Below are 18561 nucleotides of genomic sequence, written 5' to 3'. Positions count from 1 at the left end.
AACCAAATTATCGTAGGGGACTTCTACGAAGTCAATGGAGGCTTGAGGGAGCTTCGTTTTTTCATAAGGAACAACCCTTCAGTGGTTTCAGGAAGAAACAAAAGGGTTTGTGGACAAAACGAAGATTTGGGCCTTAGTGCAATTTTCTAAAATTGCCCGAGGGAGGTCATAATGTCATTTTTTGAAATCTTCGAGGGGTGAAATGAAGATTTTAGGACTTGAGGGTCCTAGTGGAAATGTCAAAAAATTCAGGGGCTTGATGAAAAGGGCCAAAGTATAAGAAGTCAAAGTGGAGGGGTAAAACTGTAATTTTTGGAAATTGCAAACTGCCATGGACGACCAGTAAGCTGCCATGGACGACAGCCTTTGCCGATCACTGACCACGACCATTCAACCATTGGAATCACAAGGTAAGTGGTCGGGGATGCATTTGGGATAGGCGTGGGCTGACATCATGCACGAGGGTGGCCGGATTTCAAAGTTTCTGACTGTGGCTTAGCCGAGGATATCGTAGCCTGCAACTTGGATTTCGAAGGTTTTGGTTGCTTCTTTTGGGTCATCCGAGGGGTGCTTGAGGTGTTTGAGGCATCAGTACAAGCGGCCATTGGCGTTTCAAGGGCCCATTTCGCTTATAAAAGGAGCTCGAGTGACTGAGGGTTTTGCTAAGTTTGGGGCTTCAAATTTCACCCGAATTTGAATGAATTGAGCCTCAAAATTAAGGGGCTTTTTTTTCCCATGATAAGAGGAAGCTATCTGGAGAATTTCATGCATTTTGGTGGCCGTTTGATGGTCGTTCGAGGGTCGCTGGAAAGAGGGAGGCGGACGGCTGGCCTAGAGTTCGAGCGGCTAGTTGATGGCCTTTCGACACTCCTTTTGGCCTGTTCTTGGTGCCATCATGGTTGATTCGAAGAGGCGAACCAGGTGGTGGAGTCAGCCAAAGTTTTCGGTGTGCCGTGGCCGAGGAAGATGATTGGCACGTGAGGCACACACGTCGGATTTCACGAGTAGGTGCGTGGCATGCTGAAAAATTCTAAAAAAAATATGGAAAAATTGAGAAAAATAAGTTGAGGGTTCCTGTGCAAAAAGTTTTGAAGTTGGGCTTTTTGTTGTCTCGATTTTAGCATCAATCAGCCTCGTTTAGTGTGAAAATGCAATATCTGGGTAAGTTCAGTATTTTTCTCTTAAAGTTCATAGGTTGTTATGAATTGTTATGGAAAGAGATTTGAGAAAATAGTCTCGAGGGTATTTATTGGGATTTTTAGAAGGGAAAATGGAAGAAAATGAAAGAAAAATGAAAGAAATTGGAGTATGAGGATATCTTGTGATAAAATATATTTTATAGGATTGAGGTGCTCGAGGAATAGTGATTGGAGCAGCTTTTGGAGTTTGGCACGTAAATCAAGGCGATGCGCGTTTCTCGAGGTGTTCTAAGTTTCGGGCATCAGGTGAGTAGTTTTATCCTAAACCTAGTTTTGTGAGTGGTTTTCCCCAAAAGCTTATATATGATATGATATTTATGAAAGTTATGAGCATTTTATCATATTTGTTCATATATTATTGCATAGAAAGACATGATTTTCATATGTCATGATATTATTGCCATATTGATACTTGTGCATGGGATGAGATGTCGCCTTGATAGTGTAGCCGTAATTCCCCAAGGGCAATTGATGGAACAACGTTAGGATTATCCTTTTGAAGGTGTTAGGATTCTGCCTAGGGTTTCGTGCCGGGCTGAGCCTGAGAAGTTACATTAGGGAAAATGTTTGTTTATGTATTTGCATCATGCATTCATGCAAATTGTTTTTAAAACGTTCACTAGAAGGTTCATCTTCTAACTGGGTTATGCCCTTGGAACATTCAAACGTTCCAGTTAGGACTTGCAGATACAGCAAGGAGATGGTTGAGATCTGACCAGCACGTGATGACGTGGCTGATAGATTTGGTGAGTAGATCTGGTATTTGCTCCTGTATGAAAATCTGGATATGTTTTAGTCAGTTGAGAGATAATCATGTACAATTGAGGTTATGGTTTAATGTATTTGTTTGTTATTTTAGGTATTTAGTTATTATCTCTTCATGATGAGTCTCCATGTATTTAAGTATTGAAGATGTAAAATGGTATAGATTTATATGTTATAATTAAAGTGAATTTAATTGTGTACCATATCAGGTTTCGATTATTGCTTCCGCATTATAAATGATATGCTGGGGTTCTGTTTTGAATTCGGTACTTGAGGTTTAAGTTATGTACCATGAAAAAAAAAAATAATTTAAGAATTTATATATATTTTGGGCCCCAACATAGTGACACGCTCGATAAGAGAAAACGAGGTGTTACACAAGCACTGTGATTATCATCTCATGTTCGGCCACACAATCATAGAATGTACTGCTCTCAAGGACTAAATCGAGAAGCTAGTCAAAGAAAACCACCTCTGTCAGTATGTTTATAGGAGGCAGAGGTAGAGCAAAGAGCCACGTGATTACCGACATCTGAGGATAATTCATATCTCGCAAAGAAGACATAGGGCTAAAGGAGGTTAGGAAGCCAGAGCGGCCCCCTGGATCAAATATGGGGGGTTATCGACACAATTTTTGGGTGCTTCACGAGCTAAAGAGATTCCAACTCGGTAAGAAGGCGTCACCTGAGGGCAGTGACGACAGTTAAAAGCATTGAACACTGGCAGAGAAGAATGGCCAACACCTAGTGATCTCCTTCACTAATGAAGACTAAGCCCGATTCGACTAGAACTTAGACGATCCCATGGTGATATTAGTGGTCGCAACCAACTTTGTCCTCAAGAAGGTCCTAGTGGACCAGGGGAGCTCGGCCTACTTGCTATACTTGTCAACTTTAAAGAATCTGGGGATACTAGAAGAGGATTTGAGGCCATTTAACGAAAACCTGGTCAGCTTTTCGGGGGAGCAGGTGAACGTGAAGGGTACATTGAGCTGCTAACGATGTTCGAGTCAGCACCGTTACTTAAAACTATCAGTGTTAAGTATTTGATGGTTGATTGTCAGACACCTTACAATGCCCTACTAGGCTGCTCGTCCCTCAACACCATAGGCGTAGTTGTTTCTACTCCAAATTTAGCGATGAAGTTCCTGGTCCCGACCACCTAGGTCGGAGTGGTCCACTCTAACTAAAAGGAAGTTCGGTAGTGTTACAATGACAACTTGAGAGTTTAATGTGCCTTCTCTACTAAGGGGAGCCGCAACAGTCAAATCACTGCCACCAGTAGTCGATTTACAGACCACAGCGCAAGCATGGCCGAGTTGGATCCATATAGTGAGTTCTCAGATAACCGACTACAAACCACAGAGAAGCTAAATCCCATGAGTTTAGGGGACCTCCAGGAGCAGATAACCAGGATCGGTACCAAGCTTTCCCATGATCTCAAGGAGTAGTTAACCATGATGTTGCGATGAAATGCCGACCTCTTCGCCTGGACGCCGGTAGACATGCCTAACATTGACCCGTCCTTCATCTTCCATAAGTTGGTGATAGATTCAAAAGCGAAGCCGATCCCGTAGAGGAAAAGAAAATTGGGTGAAGAAAGGCGACAGACAGTGGCTAAGGAGACGTTGAAGCTCCACCAAGTTGGATTTATAAGAGAGGTACATTATACCACGTGGTGATGGTAAAGAAGTCCTCATGTAAATGGAGGATGTGTGTAGAGTTCACCGACTTAAACAAAGCATGCCTAAAGGATTATTGCCCCTCACTTAATATCGACCGGCTTATGGATGGAGAATCGGGGTATAGATATCTCAACTTTATGGACCCGTACTTAGGGTATAATTAGATTCGGATGCACCAGGATGATAAAGAGAAAAAAACTTTCATCACCAAGGACATGAATTTCAACTATAAAGTCATGTTGTTTGGATTGAAGAACACATGAGCTACATACCAACGGTTGATGAACAAAGTATTTGCTAAAAAAATAGGATGGAACATCAAGGTGTAGGTTGATGATATGGTTGCCAAGACGACGAAGAATGGAGATCATTGCTCCGATCTAGATGAGATTTTTTAGCAAATTCGATAACACAATTTGAGGTTGAATAAAAAAAATGCGTTTTTGGTGCACAGGCCGAAAAGTTCCTTGAATTCATGCTCACTAGTCGAGGGATAGAAGCCAATCCCAACAAGTGCCAAGCTATCCTCAAGATGCTAGCCCCACCAATGTGAAAGAGGTCTAGCGGGTAATAGGCAAGATAACTGCCCTCTCTTGTTTCCTCTCGAAGTCAACAGACTTGAGATGCTAACCCCACCAATGTGAAAGAGGTCCAGAGGGTAATAGGCAACATAACTGTCCTCTCCTGTTTCCTCTCGAAGTCAACAAACTTGAGATGCTAGCCCCACCAAAGTGAAAGAGGTCCAGAGGCTAATAGGCAAGATAACTGCCCTCTCCTGTTTCCTCTCGAAGTTAATAGACTGAGCATAACCATTCCTCTAGTGCTTGAAGAATCCAGCAAAGTTCTAGTGGATGGAATAGTGCAAAGCCGCTTTTCAAGAGCTGAAGCACTTCCTAACAACCCCTCCATCCTCTCCAAGCCAGAGCTTGACAAAGAGCTTCTGCTCTACCTCTCTATTTCTGAAAGTGCGCTCATTTCTATGTTACTAAGGGAAGATAGGAAGATATAATGACCAATATATTTTGTCAGCAAAGTTTTGCAATGGCCCGAAGTCTGATACCAAAAGATAGAGAAGTTAACCCTAGCCTTGGTTACCACAGCTCGAAAGCTTAGGCCCTATTTCCAGAGTCACCAAATCACAATGCTAACTAATCAACCAATTAGGCAGGTGCTCTAAATGCCCAAGCTGTTAGGAAGAATGATCGCATGGTCAGTGGAGCTTTTTGAGTTTGGCATACAGTATCAACCCCGCAAACATATCAAATCCCAGGTACTATCTGACTTTTGTTTTGAATTATCTTCATCTACTCAACTTTTTGATAATAACCCTTGGATTTTATCGGTCGATGGAACTTCAAACATCAAGGGAAGTGGGGTAGGAATAATTCTGAAGGGACAAGATGGGCTTCTGATCAAATAGTCCCTTCGTTTTAGCTTCAGGGCGAGCAACAACTAAGTCGAGTATGAATCCCTTATCGCTGGGCTAAGCTTGCCCAAAGAAGTTATGCCATCAGGATGATTGCAAGGACTGATTCCCAACTAGTGGCTAATCAAGTTAAAGGTGAATTCCAGGCTATAGATCCTCAACTCGACAAGTATCACAACAAGGTCAGAGTCCTATCCAAAGCCTTCGAATCTTTTGACATTGAGTACATTCCAAGATAGCAAAATTTAATAGTAAACTTACTCTCAAATCACACTAGCACCAAGGCTCCAGGAAACAACCAGTTGGTCAAACAAAAAACCATGAATTCACCAACTGTTGACTTAGAAGTACATGCCGTGGAGGCAGACCCTAGCTTTTGGGGGTCCCCATCATCTGGTTCCTCAAGAAATGAGTGCTACTTGTAATATCCTAGTATTTTGAGAATAATAATAATTAATTTTTTTATTTTTAACATCAATTAGAGATTATAATTGAAAAAAAATTAATGGGTTTAGAGTTAGAGGACTAAGTTGGAAAAATAAAGACTAAGTAAATGGGTTTAGAGTTAGTGGGATAAATTGAAAAAATAAAGAATAAGTAAATGGGCTTAGAGTTAGTGGGCTAAGTTGGAAAAAATAAAAGGCTAAGTAAATGGGCTAATTAGTAGGCTAAGAAAATAGGTTTAAAATTAATGAATTAAATAAAAGAATAATCTATTTAGAAGAAGATTTAGTGAAAAATAATTAAGGTGACAAAATAATTATAGATAGTAGGTGAAATAATTGAGAAATGTGGAAGACAAAGTAGAGTGTGGACAAATAATTAAAGATTATGAGTGAGATTTAGTGAAAAATAATTAAGAAAAATGACAAAATAATTAAAGATGATGGGTGCAATAATTGAGAAATGTGGGAGACAAATTAAGGTGTGGACAAATAATAAAAGATAATGAGTGAAATAATTGAGAAATGTTGAAGACAAAGTAAAATGTAGACAAATAATTAAATATTATGAGTGAGATTTAATGAAAAATAATTAAGAAAGATGACAAAATAATTAAAGATGATAGGTGAAATAATTAAGAAATGTGGGAGACAAATTAAGGTATGGACAAATAATCAAAAATAATAAGTGAAATAATTGAGAAATGTTAGAGACAAAGTAGGGTGTGGACAAATAATTAAAGATTATGAGTGAGATTTAGTGAAAAATAATTAAGGAAAATGACAAAATAATTAAAGATGATGAGTGAAATAATTGAGAAATGTGGAAGACAAAGTAAGGAGTGGACAAATAATCAAAGATAATGGGTGAAATAATTGAGAAATGTGGGAGACAAAGTAAGGTGTGGATAAATAATTAAAGATTTTTAGTTAGATTTAGTGAAAAATAATTAAGAAATGTGACAAAATAATTAAAGATAGTGGGTCGGTCACTACAATTATGTTAAGCTTAATTCAACCTCCTATAAATAGAGGAAACTTGAAAGGTTTGAGAACTTAAATTAGAAGGAGAAAGGTTGAAAGAAAGATTTGAGAGTGAGAAAGAGATTTGAAAAAGAGAAAGAAAAAGAGAGAGAGAGAGAGAGAAATACCAAAAAAAAAAAATTCCTAAAAAATTCCAATAGGCTAGGTTTAGTAGTTTGTGTGAAAATTTATGGTAGAAGGCGTTGTTGGATGCCCAAATCGAGGCTTTGTTGCAATATAAAAGAATGTCGAATCGCTCCGCGGGAAGGTGAATTATCTTCAAAAATTTCTTGAAAAAGTTGTTCGACTCCAAAATCTGATTTTAAGTAAATGATTTTATCATGTTGTCATGCCTTGATGTGAGTATGTCATGTAGTTTGCATTTACATGTTTGATGATGAAATATGCATATGAGCATGATGAGATTCACGATTATACGTTACATGGGTTTGGGATTAGGTAATGGTGCCGTTACTTTGCCAAGGGTGCACCCATACACCTCGGTCTGGCAGAGAGACTGGAAAAATGGCGGGTAATCTTAAGATGCAGTTGACCCAACATGAGAGTTATGATGTTATGTGCATTACATATATGAGCATTAAATGTTTTGTTCCTTTATTTAGATGATTCATCATCTAACCTAGGCTTTGCCCCTGGAATATTCAAACGTTCCAGATGAAGACAGTAGTAGAAATGAGGATGAATGAGGCATGTAATGGCACTTAGCAATGTGCATGATGAATTGTATGATTAGTTGAACGTATGTTATCTTGCTTATGAATTTAAATTCTGTTACTTCGAATTCTGAACGTTTTGAGAAATGATGATGTAGAATCCTATTTAGGGTTAATGTTAGTTGAGAGCTTATGTTATGTATTAAGTCATGTTGAGAAATTTATGTTCCCGTGATGTAAGAACTGATTTATGATTAATGTTATGATGTTAAGTTCGATTCTAGTTTCCGCATTTAATGTTTATGATGATTCTCCTTGGAGATAAATGAATGAAAATTTTGGGATGGATAAGAGCAATGATATGGTTTAGTCTTAGTTTTAGTAGTATATAAAAAAAAATTATCCCAGAATTCTCTTGCGTTATAACGTGCTCGAAAAAAAATAGGGCGTTACACTACCTGACACCTTAGAGGAGGCTAAGAAGTTACGAAGGATGACCAGTCTTTATACCTTGATCAGGGATCAGCTGTACAAAAGAAGCTTTACCATGCCGCTTCTCAAGTGAGTGGATGAAAAACAAGCTGCTTACGTGATGGTTGAAGGTCACGAAGGGGTTCGTGGAAGCAACATTAGAAGCCGGTCCTTAACAACAAAAATATTGTGAGCCAGATACTATTGGTCAACCATGTGCAATAAGTGTCTGGAATACATGAAAAGATGCAAGAGGTGCCAGAAATATGCAAATGCGCATCACTCCCCACCAGATGAACTGCAAAACCTCGACATATCTTGGCCTTTCTACAAGTGGGGGATTTACTTACTTAGACTTTTCCCCCTAGCCATAGGATAACTCAAATTCATCGTGGTGGCCATTGATTTCTTCACCAAGTGGATCGAAGCTAAGCCCCTAGCAATAATTACAGTAGAAAAGGTCAAAAAGTTCATTTGAAAAAATATTTTTTATAGATATAGCCTACCCGGTTTAATCATTTCTAACAATTACACTCAATTCACCAATGCAAAGTTTTAAGAATTTTGTAAGGAGCTCGACATTCATCAGGCCTTCACCTCGGTCAAGCATCCCAAATAAACTGGCAAGCTGAAGCCATTAACAAGGTCATCCTCGCTAAGGTTAAGAAACGACTGGACTCGGTAAAAGGGACATGGGTGGAAGAATTCCCTATGGTGCTATGCTTATACCATACCACAATATATACATCAACAATGGAAACCCCTTTTTGGTTCACCTATGGGTCGGAAGCAATGATTCCGGTGGAAGTCGAGGAGCCAAGCCCCCGATGGCAACACTTCTAAGAAGATACCAATGGAGACGAGGAAAGAGTTTATCTGCATCTCCTCCAGGAAGTGCAAGACCTAGCCCATATCTGAGAACAAAAAGCTAAGAAAAGGGCAACTCGGAAGTACAATCCCAGGGTTAGGTCCTAGAGTTTTTAGGAAGGAGACTTGGTCTTGAGAAAGGTAGAGTTCGCAAGATAACAACCCAAAGAAAGAAAGCTCGGTTCCAACTGGGAAGGCCCCTACTGGGTCACTTGTAGCCTCAGCAACAGAGCCTACCACCATGCTGAGCTCTCAGGGAGACCCTTGCCAAGGGTGTGGAATAGAGCTAGTCTATGAAAGTATTACAGCTAAGTAGCGATCTCATGATCATCCTTGAGAATCGTTTGTAGTTCAAAGAGTACTTGAATTAATTTATGTTACAGTATGATCTCGTATTTCTTACCTAGATTTAATCTATTGTTTTCTTCGATTATGCCATTGTTGCTTTAGTTTAGTTCATAACACACAATCCGATTCTACACCAAGGTTCTCTTATCAATGAAATTAGATGTTCTATTACATGGCATACAATCCGGTTTTACACCAAGATTCTTTTATCAATGAAATCAAATCTTCAGTACATAGCATACTATCTGGTTCTACACTGAGGTCTTGTTATCAATCAAATCAGAAGTTTAAAAGTTAAGTTCTTTTACATCACTAAGTTGTGCCCTGGCTCAAACAGGCTTGGTCAGTCCACCCACTTGCCCCCGGGGCAGTCTCGATGGGCAGACCTCAGGTCATCCCAATCTCCTAAGTTATGCCCTACCCAGCCAGGCTTGATCAGTCTGCCTACCTGCACCTGGGCCAGTCCCGGTGGCAAACCTTGGGTCATCCCGGTCTCCTAAGCCATGCCCTACCCAACTAAGCAGGATCAGTCTGCCTATTTGCACTCAGGCTAGTCTCGGTGGGCGAACCTCGGGTCATCCCAATCTCCTAAGCCATGCCTTACCCAACCAACCTTGGTCAATCCACCCACTTACGCCTGGGCCAATCCCAATGGACAGACCTCGGGTCATCTCGACCTCTTCAAATCACCTTGAAACAAACACACTCACCAGACCTAGTGTCGAAAGTAAAAGGGAGGTAACAACATATATACTACATCGACATACAAAATCAATATAACTAAGCCTTACACCGAATAATGTAGGAAACCGAGGAAGGATTATATTACATAAAATATCAAACAGAGAAGTTGCAGTCAACAAACAAACAGTATCAAACAAGGCAGAAAATTAAGGAAGTCATTCTTTATTGCATTAAAGTCAAAATTATAGAAAAATGCCGACCTATACTACAAGTTAAAAAAAAGGCGAGGGGGGGGGGGGGAAGAGAGGAGTTAGGGTCCAGTAGGTCCGAGGACAGGATCAGCCACGGGCTCGGCATCCTCCATAGGCCGGTCCCCCAGCACCTCTGGTGAAGCTTCTTCTTAGCTAACTGGATCCGCAAAAGGCAAATCCACAAGCTGACCTGCTACTACCTCTTTAAAGGCACCGTAGGCCAAGAAGTCGGGCTCAAGAAAAAGCATCCGAGCTTGGGAAAAGGCCTTTAAAGGGAATCAATAGTATGGCGGTATAGGCAAATTTTTTTTTTTAATTATGTATCAGATACACATAGCGAAATATAACATACACGCCATGCATAGTTTAGGTATTTAAGCAACTGAATACATAAATAATGCATACCTGCTGCCTGATGAAGGGATGAAATACAGAACTGGTTTCTATATTGAGACAGAGTCCACCTCGAGATGTGGTGGTCCTAGTCGGTCCACACCTAGTATGCAGTAGGGTGGTCACCTTTTTCTATACTAGACATAAAGGATCTACGTATCAACGGTGCCTGTATCTCAAATTTATACGTGTAACAATTACATGTATAATTTCTATGATTTTTTAGTGGAAGAAGAAAGAAGAAGAGGAAGCAGAAAGCAACAAACAAAAAGAGGAGAAAAGAAAAGGCAAAGGCCCTACCTCTGTCCTTTTATTCAATCTTCTCCCCCTCCTTTTTAATTTAATTTCTCTCTGAAGTCCGCAGCCCTCCCCCACCTCTAATAATCCAATTAAATAATTTAGAGGTTACCATGCACTATACCTATGCACTGTGCAATTTTGGTCGCCCGCCTTTTACTATGCAGTTAATAATTGATTTCATACTGCGAACTATGCATTTTAGCAGGGGAGCCAGTGGTTAATTTTTTACCAATCAATTCCAGAGACATTTTGGGCACACGATGTCGATACCAAACGTAACACTATATGGTGTGTGACTTTCTAGGTTCACTACTCGCTAGCAATTAGATAACACTGAAACCCTTTTCAGTATCGGTTAACCTTCTTAACCCATCACCGAAACTTTTTCAAATCCCAACGACATTCCTAGAGTTACCTAAATAGCGCCTAGCAGCGGTTTAGGACAGTATAGGTGGTGATGAAGTCTCACTTCAAGTGAACCTATTATAGTTAACAATTACCGTGTGCTATAACCCTTCCATCACCTAATGTCCCGACTGAGTGAGAGTCATGGAGTGACAAACTCACAAACTCAGTAACTATGTGTCAGATCTCATTAATGTGATTAGATGACACCTTAGGAAACACCTTTCCTGACTTTCAATCTGTCCCATCACATCAAATACCAATGAGGGTGATAAATCATATTCCCAACACCTGTCTCCATATACTAGTAATATAGAACCACATAGATTAATGTTCCCACCTCCCAATTGGATGGTTCAACTCATTAGCAAATCCCGCACATCAATACATAAAACAACTATGCTGGTTCAAGTTTAAGGATCAACTCACCATCGCAACCTGATGACATGACCATTATCCACCATGCCATGTGGTCAGTCATCAATGTCATATTTGGCTGATCATTCCCCAATGACCACCCAAAGGTTTACTAGCGACATCTTATGTCATATGGCGCATGACACACCATCCTCTCATTAGTATCCCCATACTAAACGAGATAGTAACCCCTGTGCTAGTCCATACTCAATTAGTCGGAGTCCCCATCCAAAGAATCTAAGGACTAAGAATAGTTTAAGATATTCTGTTACTAGAGAATCTTGTCACACAGTCTCAACACCTTAAGAATAAAATTCTCACATAGAAGATATACGGACTCATTCATATAATTGATTGGAGGAAATATGAATGAAGATAACCTTAGCTTTTATAAATTTATACAAAAAACAATTAATGCATTAAAACAAACCCGCTAGATGTCATCTAAATCTAGCATCAAGGTACACAACACTAACAGCCTTCGTAAAACCCTCCAAGAATTGGTCGACAACCTCACCTTTCAAGCTCTCAACCTCGGTTCGTGTCGTGACTACCTGAGTCTTTAACTTGACAGCCTTGAGTTTCTCTTGGTTAGCATGGAGGACAGCGGTGGCAAGGTCGACCATCAGCTTCGCCTTCTTCTCGACCCTTTCCATGGCAGTGGCTTTGTTTGCTTAGGCTTCCCACTTTAACACCACCAGTTCCTCCAAATTGCACTCTCGTTGCTGCTTAAACTTCTAGGAGTTGTCGTCAGCCTGGACGACCAAATCCTGTACTTGTGCCACTCGCTTTTGAAGCCCCTTCATCTCGGTGGCCACCGCTCCCCTCACCCGCTCCATCACCTCCTCACAAGCATGGCTGACTCGCTTTAACTGGGTTCAGAACTCCAACTCGAATATTCGGCAGGCACTAGCGAGATGGAGAGACTATATCTTGGTTCGCGTTAGAGCCCCCTACTCCGAGCTCCAACTCATTTTGCTAGTTGGGTTCGAGGAAGAGGTACTCCTCAACAAAGGCCCCAGGCCGAAACTCCTTGCTTTAGAGGCTCCTCGGGTCAGCCTCGTTGTCGTTGTAGCCCCACAAGCTAGCCTTCGATAGGGTCTTCCTAGCGGCCGATAGTTGATCAATGGTTGAGTTTGAGGTCCTAGACGGCCCAGATTCCTCCTCTCAAGCAATCCTCAACCTCATCTGCTGCAACGAGGCCTTTATGACATCGACCTACTCCTTAGACCTATGAGAGGTCGCACCTTTCAAAGAAGCAGGTTGGGAAGCTGACTGAGGACCCAACGTTGGGCCCTTGGACAGCCCAAGGGCCTTGGAAAGCCATGCATCCTTCTCCAAAATAAGAACCATCTCGATTACCCTGCGTGCTGACCACAACACGCGTTGCCTCACCTCCTCGGCAGTCATCTTGGGGGCCATCTCACCTAAAATAGAAAATAAGCAGGGTAAGCCACAACGAGAGTTAGCCAGAAAAGAAAGCCAGGGAAAAAACCAACCCGTGTAATTGGCCAGACCCTCTAGGTCATTCGCATACTTGACGAGGGTCGAGCTCTCCAGTATTGGGAAATCCTCAAGGAGATCCATCGTCAACTATTCCTCTAAACTTAAGCGTCGATATTCCACTCCCGTGATGGAACTTGGCTCCTTGCTCTAGCATAAAAGGAATTTGGCGGTCACTTTATCATCCAAAAAGAAAGCGAGCACATCTTGCCGAGAGGCTACTTTGAAGTATTTGGCTTTGAAATTCTTATAGGAGTTGTCAAAGGCCTTCAACAACTTCCTTCGTAACAACCCATTCAAAGAGACCTAGCTATCCTTGCTGACACCTTTCGACTGGAAGAAGGAAAAGAAGACGCCTATGCTCGCTTCCTGACCTAAGAAGCTAGACAACACTTCGAAGGCTCTCACGAAGGCCCAGTTGTTCGAGTTCAGTTTGGTCGAGGTGACATTTAACATCGCTAACTCCAAGCACTAGAACTTGGTGAACGGAAGTTAAAGATAAAGACATGCAAAAAATGTCTCGTACACAAAAATTGACCCCAAGTCTGCTGCTATGAAGACCCCTTCCTTTTCCCCACAAGGTCGACACTCAAACAAACCCTCGTCTTCTTAAACCACTAAAAAATGGATTCACGACCTCAACATGGTGACGCTTTCTTGGGAGTTGTAAACTAAGACGACCTTGGACACATCCTCACTCACCTAGCTATAATCACCACTTGTGCCAGAAAGCGGGTTTGAAGATGACCCAACCATGGATGAAACACCTACACTATCCCTAGGGGAACCAGAGAAAATAGAGCCGTTAGAAGTCGTGCCCCTTTCCTACTTCAATCTATATTTCAACTACCACAGTCTACACATCGAATCACTCCCCTATACTCGACAAGAAAAGCCCGACAACCAAGCGTTGGATTCCTTGCTAGGAGCTCTCTTATAACGGTCACGAAATCACTCCCTTCCCTAGATTCACTCCTTGGACTCATCACAACACTCGATAAACCAGTAGAAAATAGCAAAAAATGAGGAAGAGCGAAAAATCAAAAGAGTCAATTGCGTGAAGTTACCTGTGAAAATGAGTGAATCTGTAGAAGAAGAAGCAAAAGGGGAACTTGGCCAAAACACACGAAGGATTGAAGATAGGAAGAATACAAAAACTCTTGGGAAACCAAGGTTCAAAAATCCATCACAAATGCAAAAATGAGAAGTGGAAAAATAGCCTACAGGTGCCTTTATATAGATATCGCATGATGCATCCAACAGACAGAGATCAAACATCGCTAAACACCCACAAAGATCGTGCCACCTCTCACACCCCCTTATGTTCATTAAATACCTCAGGTTAAAACATCGAGATAACTCCCTGTTCGCCCATAGCATCACATCTTTTGGAACTAACGCCTCAGATTTCAAGACCACATGCATTACTTGTCAGAACCTTGAAAAACACCCCTATGGAATTGCCAAGCTCAGCCATATCAAGCTCGACTTTAACAAGCTTGGTTTAAAGTTAAGACAAACTAAAACATTACCATTACCTCGACCACGTTCCTAGCTTGGATGCTCACCCCTGCGAACATCAGACCTAGGGGGCTTTAGACAGTACTAATTAGGCTGGCCCATTACTTGGAACTTAGCTCGATCCCCAGGTCAAATCTTAGCCCAAAAGCTCAGATAGCATTCAAGCCGAGATTCTTATGCCAGTAACTGATTCTATCAACCCCAAACATTTCGCACGCCGATCCCCATCAACTCATAATCTTCATCGAATCTGGGATCTTCGAGGATGATCCCTATCACTACCGTGCATCTCGACCCTTTACCCTCCCATGACAGTTGACGACACGCAAGGTACCTTCATCTTTATATAAGCCAACTTGATCACAGGCCAAGGTATGTTCTTTCGAAGCCTTACCAACACTCCGAGATTCTAAATCCTCACTGACTTGAGCGTTGGAGTGCTTGCAAGTGCCAGCCACCCCACCGCGAAGATCGTCGGATCGTGACATTTCGCCGCCATTGCAGCTAGTCCTACCAACCTCGTTGGGTCGAAAGGAATAGTAGCATTGAGAATAGAAAAAGGCATTATTTTTTTTTTCTTGTTGCCTATTAGAGGCATATTATTTGCATCTATAACATAGTTACTTATGGCATTTAAATATTTTTTCCTTTATAATAAAATTTTTTGAGATAATTTTCTAAAGGCACTTTTCAATTTGCATTATACAATATGTTTTTATATTATTAAATTTTTGTGTATATATTCATGTCTTTGTATAGATATATATTATATTAAATGCATAATATTTTATAAAAAGCAACTAATTGCTTGTAGCCTAAGTATTTAAGTGGAATAGTTGGTGATCCTGAGGTCTCGGAGTTCTCAGGAGCCTCAATTTTCTCCCTCACTAAATGATGTTGTCTTAACATTAATTATTTTAGAGGTAAATTACAAAGTGCCTTTGATTATTTTTAAAGATGAATGACTTTTCACTTTAAACATTTTATGTTAGAGGCACATTTATAAATTGGCTATAATACTTTTAGAGATACGTGCTATTAGAGGTAGTTTGTTCTTTCACCTTAAAAGACATTGAAATTAAAAAAAGATATCCTTTAGAGGAAAAATTGAAATGTCTTTAACAATCAAACTTATTATAGCACGATAAGCAATTGATATCAAAGTGTTTACCTTAACATTGTGGACATAAAAACCTCAATGTGCCAACATCGAGTCTCAATATGTTTATACTAAATGGAGGATAACTTCAAGCCTTGTTGCGTAAAACTAGTTTGGCTACTAAACTGTATTGATCCATTAGTCCGGCCCACAACTAGCACCTAACCTAGTCCCCAGGTTACATCTAGACCCAAGAGCTCAGATAATGTTTTCATCTAAGTCAAGATTCTTGCGCTAGTAACAATTGTTGGAAATGTATGCCCTAAAGACACGTTTTGTTTAATTTATGGTAATGATGTTTCTTTTATTCAGTTTATGGCACATATATTATTTGTATTTAATTGTTGGAAAAGTGTCCATGCTATTAAGTAAGTGATTCATGTGATGGGTTGTTCTTCACAGTTAGGCATGAATCATGGGTACTTAATAAGCAAGAAAATATTGCTCTTGATCTTTTGATAGAACTGGGCATTCTATCATGATAAGATCATTGTGCAATAGATCCTAATGGAAGATGGCTTGCCTTAGCCAGTAAACAGTCCGTTTACTCTAATTGTACAAGCGCATTCGGAATGCGTAGAGTGGACCTGTGATAGAAGCTAATGACAAAGTACTAATTATCATGGAGTTAGTCTATCACTGCTACTACGTGGACGAGTACTCTAATACTTGAGTATTAGTTGGTGGTCTAGTGAACCTAGAGCTATATTCTTAGATTCACTGTAGGTGAGGTCTATCAAAGATCAATAACCTTTTGAGTTGGGAGTATGGTTTCTAATTAACTAAGACAGACTAATACAAGATAGTTTCTGTGATTCACCCCCTTGTGATTGTCCAAGAATAATCAAATAATCCAGGGCCCTGGGAACGTGACTTAAGAGTGTGTGCTTCTGGGTAGTTCCCAGTGATAAGCAAGTACATTCGAGTAGTCACGGATTATTGGACTAGTGATCTAAGGATGGTAGAAATCATTTAGAGAGGTGTTAGTACATTATTCCTTTCTAAATGATGGGTGTTACGCAGAGGGGTATTTTCGTCATTACACTAGTAGGTTAAAGACATGGCATATGCAAAATTATTCGTGGGGTCAGTGTTACCATATGGTGATAGTTGGAACACTTAGAATGACAAAATATAGCTACTAGGTAGCAGGGATATTTTGGTCATTTTAGTAGTCGTGAATAATTTGTCTTTTGGTCCCCGGGGTAGCTCGATATAACTCATGTATTATTTAATACATTTGGCTTGTTGGGTGAATTACATTGAGAGAGAATTATTTTATTCAGAATGGTCCATAATTAATTGGGCTAGAATAAAATAATAGTTCATTAGTTTTTAATTAATTAATTGGGCTAACCCAATTAGAAAATTAATTAAATGGACTTGGCCCATTAGGGTTTGGCCCACTAGGGTTTTAACCCTAGGGTTCTCCCTATATATTCTCTCCTTGGTTGTTTTTCATCCAAGTCGATTTTTACTCTTCTTCACCGAAAGAGAGGCCACGAGTTCGAGTCATACTTCGGAAGATCGAAAGAGAGCCTTCAAGTTCTGATGCGAAGGAGCCGAAGGATTGTAGGACAGTCGTCGTCTCCACTACGAGAAGAAGTTCCCGCCCATCCTCCGCCTGTCGCATCATTCCGTCCGGTAATCCGTAGGAGAAGTAAGTTTCCTAGATTCTAATCAATACGAGGAAAGTTTTTTTTTTAAAAAACCGCTTCCGTTGCATGCTATGTATCCTCGTAATAATGATCCTTCAACAAATTCCATCAACCCTAGAGAACTTGCACACTAATTCTCATCAGCTCATAATCCTCTTCAAATCCAAGATCCTGGAAGATTATCCCTATCACTACCGTACATCTCGACCCTTTATCCTCCCGCGATAGCGGATGACATGCAAGGTACCTTTATCTCTATATAAACCAGCCTGATCACAAGCTAAGGTATGTTCTTTCCAAGCCTTACTCACACTTTGACATTCTGAATCCCTACTGACTTGAGTGTTAGAATGTTTACAGGTGCCAGCTACCCCATCGTGCAAATCGCTAGATCGCGACTCTTCGTCGCCATTACAACCATTCCGATCAACCCTGTTAGGTCGAAAGGAACATTTGGCGCCTACCATGGGGCTCGAAAAACTTTCTACCCCACAATTCGAGTCCCTGCAGTCTCTTCTATAAACCATCCATGGTTAGAACTAGAAGCCATAACATCATGGCTCCTAACCAAGAAAACCAAAACAACACCAGCAACTATCAACTAGAGAGTCCGACAACTATGGAGGCCCTTCTATGAACCATTCAACAACTCCAGGGCCAAGTTGTCGAGTTGACTTGCAACCAACAGTGCGGCCAGTGCAATGGGCTAATTGATGATGACACAGAGGTCATCCATCATCAACAGCTCCAGGCTACCCACACCTTTGCTCCTCCACCATCAGCATCCCTATACACTTCAAGTCACCATTTCTTGAAGTTCGTCATGTCCGTACCCCTACTAGAGGGATTCTGCCTTCTTGGAACATTAGAGTTGTATGATGGAGCCACCGACCCCCAAGAGCAGTTAACGATGTTCAATTCCTTGATGTTGTTAAGTGGAGGAACTGACTACGAACAATTGACTATATAAATGTGAAAGAAGTGTAGGTTGCCAAGCCGAATAACTCCCAGCCATAGGCTTAGCCACAGTCGAACCAACGGCTAAGGCCATATGTTGAGCATCACCGCCACCTTGAGAGGGACTTCAGTCGAAGATGAGAGAAAAGAGACAAGAGTCATGGGATGAAAAGAGCCAGCCCAGGTTCTTGAGCCACCTAGATTGCGCTATGACGCTTATAACTCGTTGACGATAAGGCAAGATTGGATATTCCAAGAAGTCTATAACTCAAGGGTCATTGCATTTCCCGAGGTGAGAGCCCGGCCTAACCTTAGCCCTAATGTGGACATTATCAAATGCTGTGATTATCATCAAATGTTTAGCCACATGATCGAAGAATGTACCACCCTCAAGGATTCGATTGAGAAGTTGG

Source organism: Diospyros lotus, chromosome 7 (assembly GCF_014633365.1).
Source record: "Diospyros lotus cultivar Yz01 chromosome 7, ASM1463336v1, whole genome shotgun sequence".
Lineage (NCBI taxonomy): Eukaryota > Viridiplantae > Streptophyta > Magnoliopsida > Ericales > Ebenaceae > Diospyros > Diospyros lotus.
The sequence above is the reverse complement of the archived record's forward strand: the minus strand, read 5'-3'. Positions refer to the sequence as shown.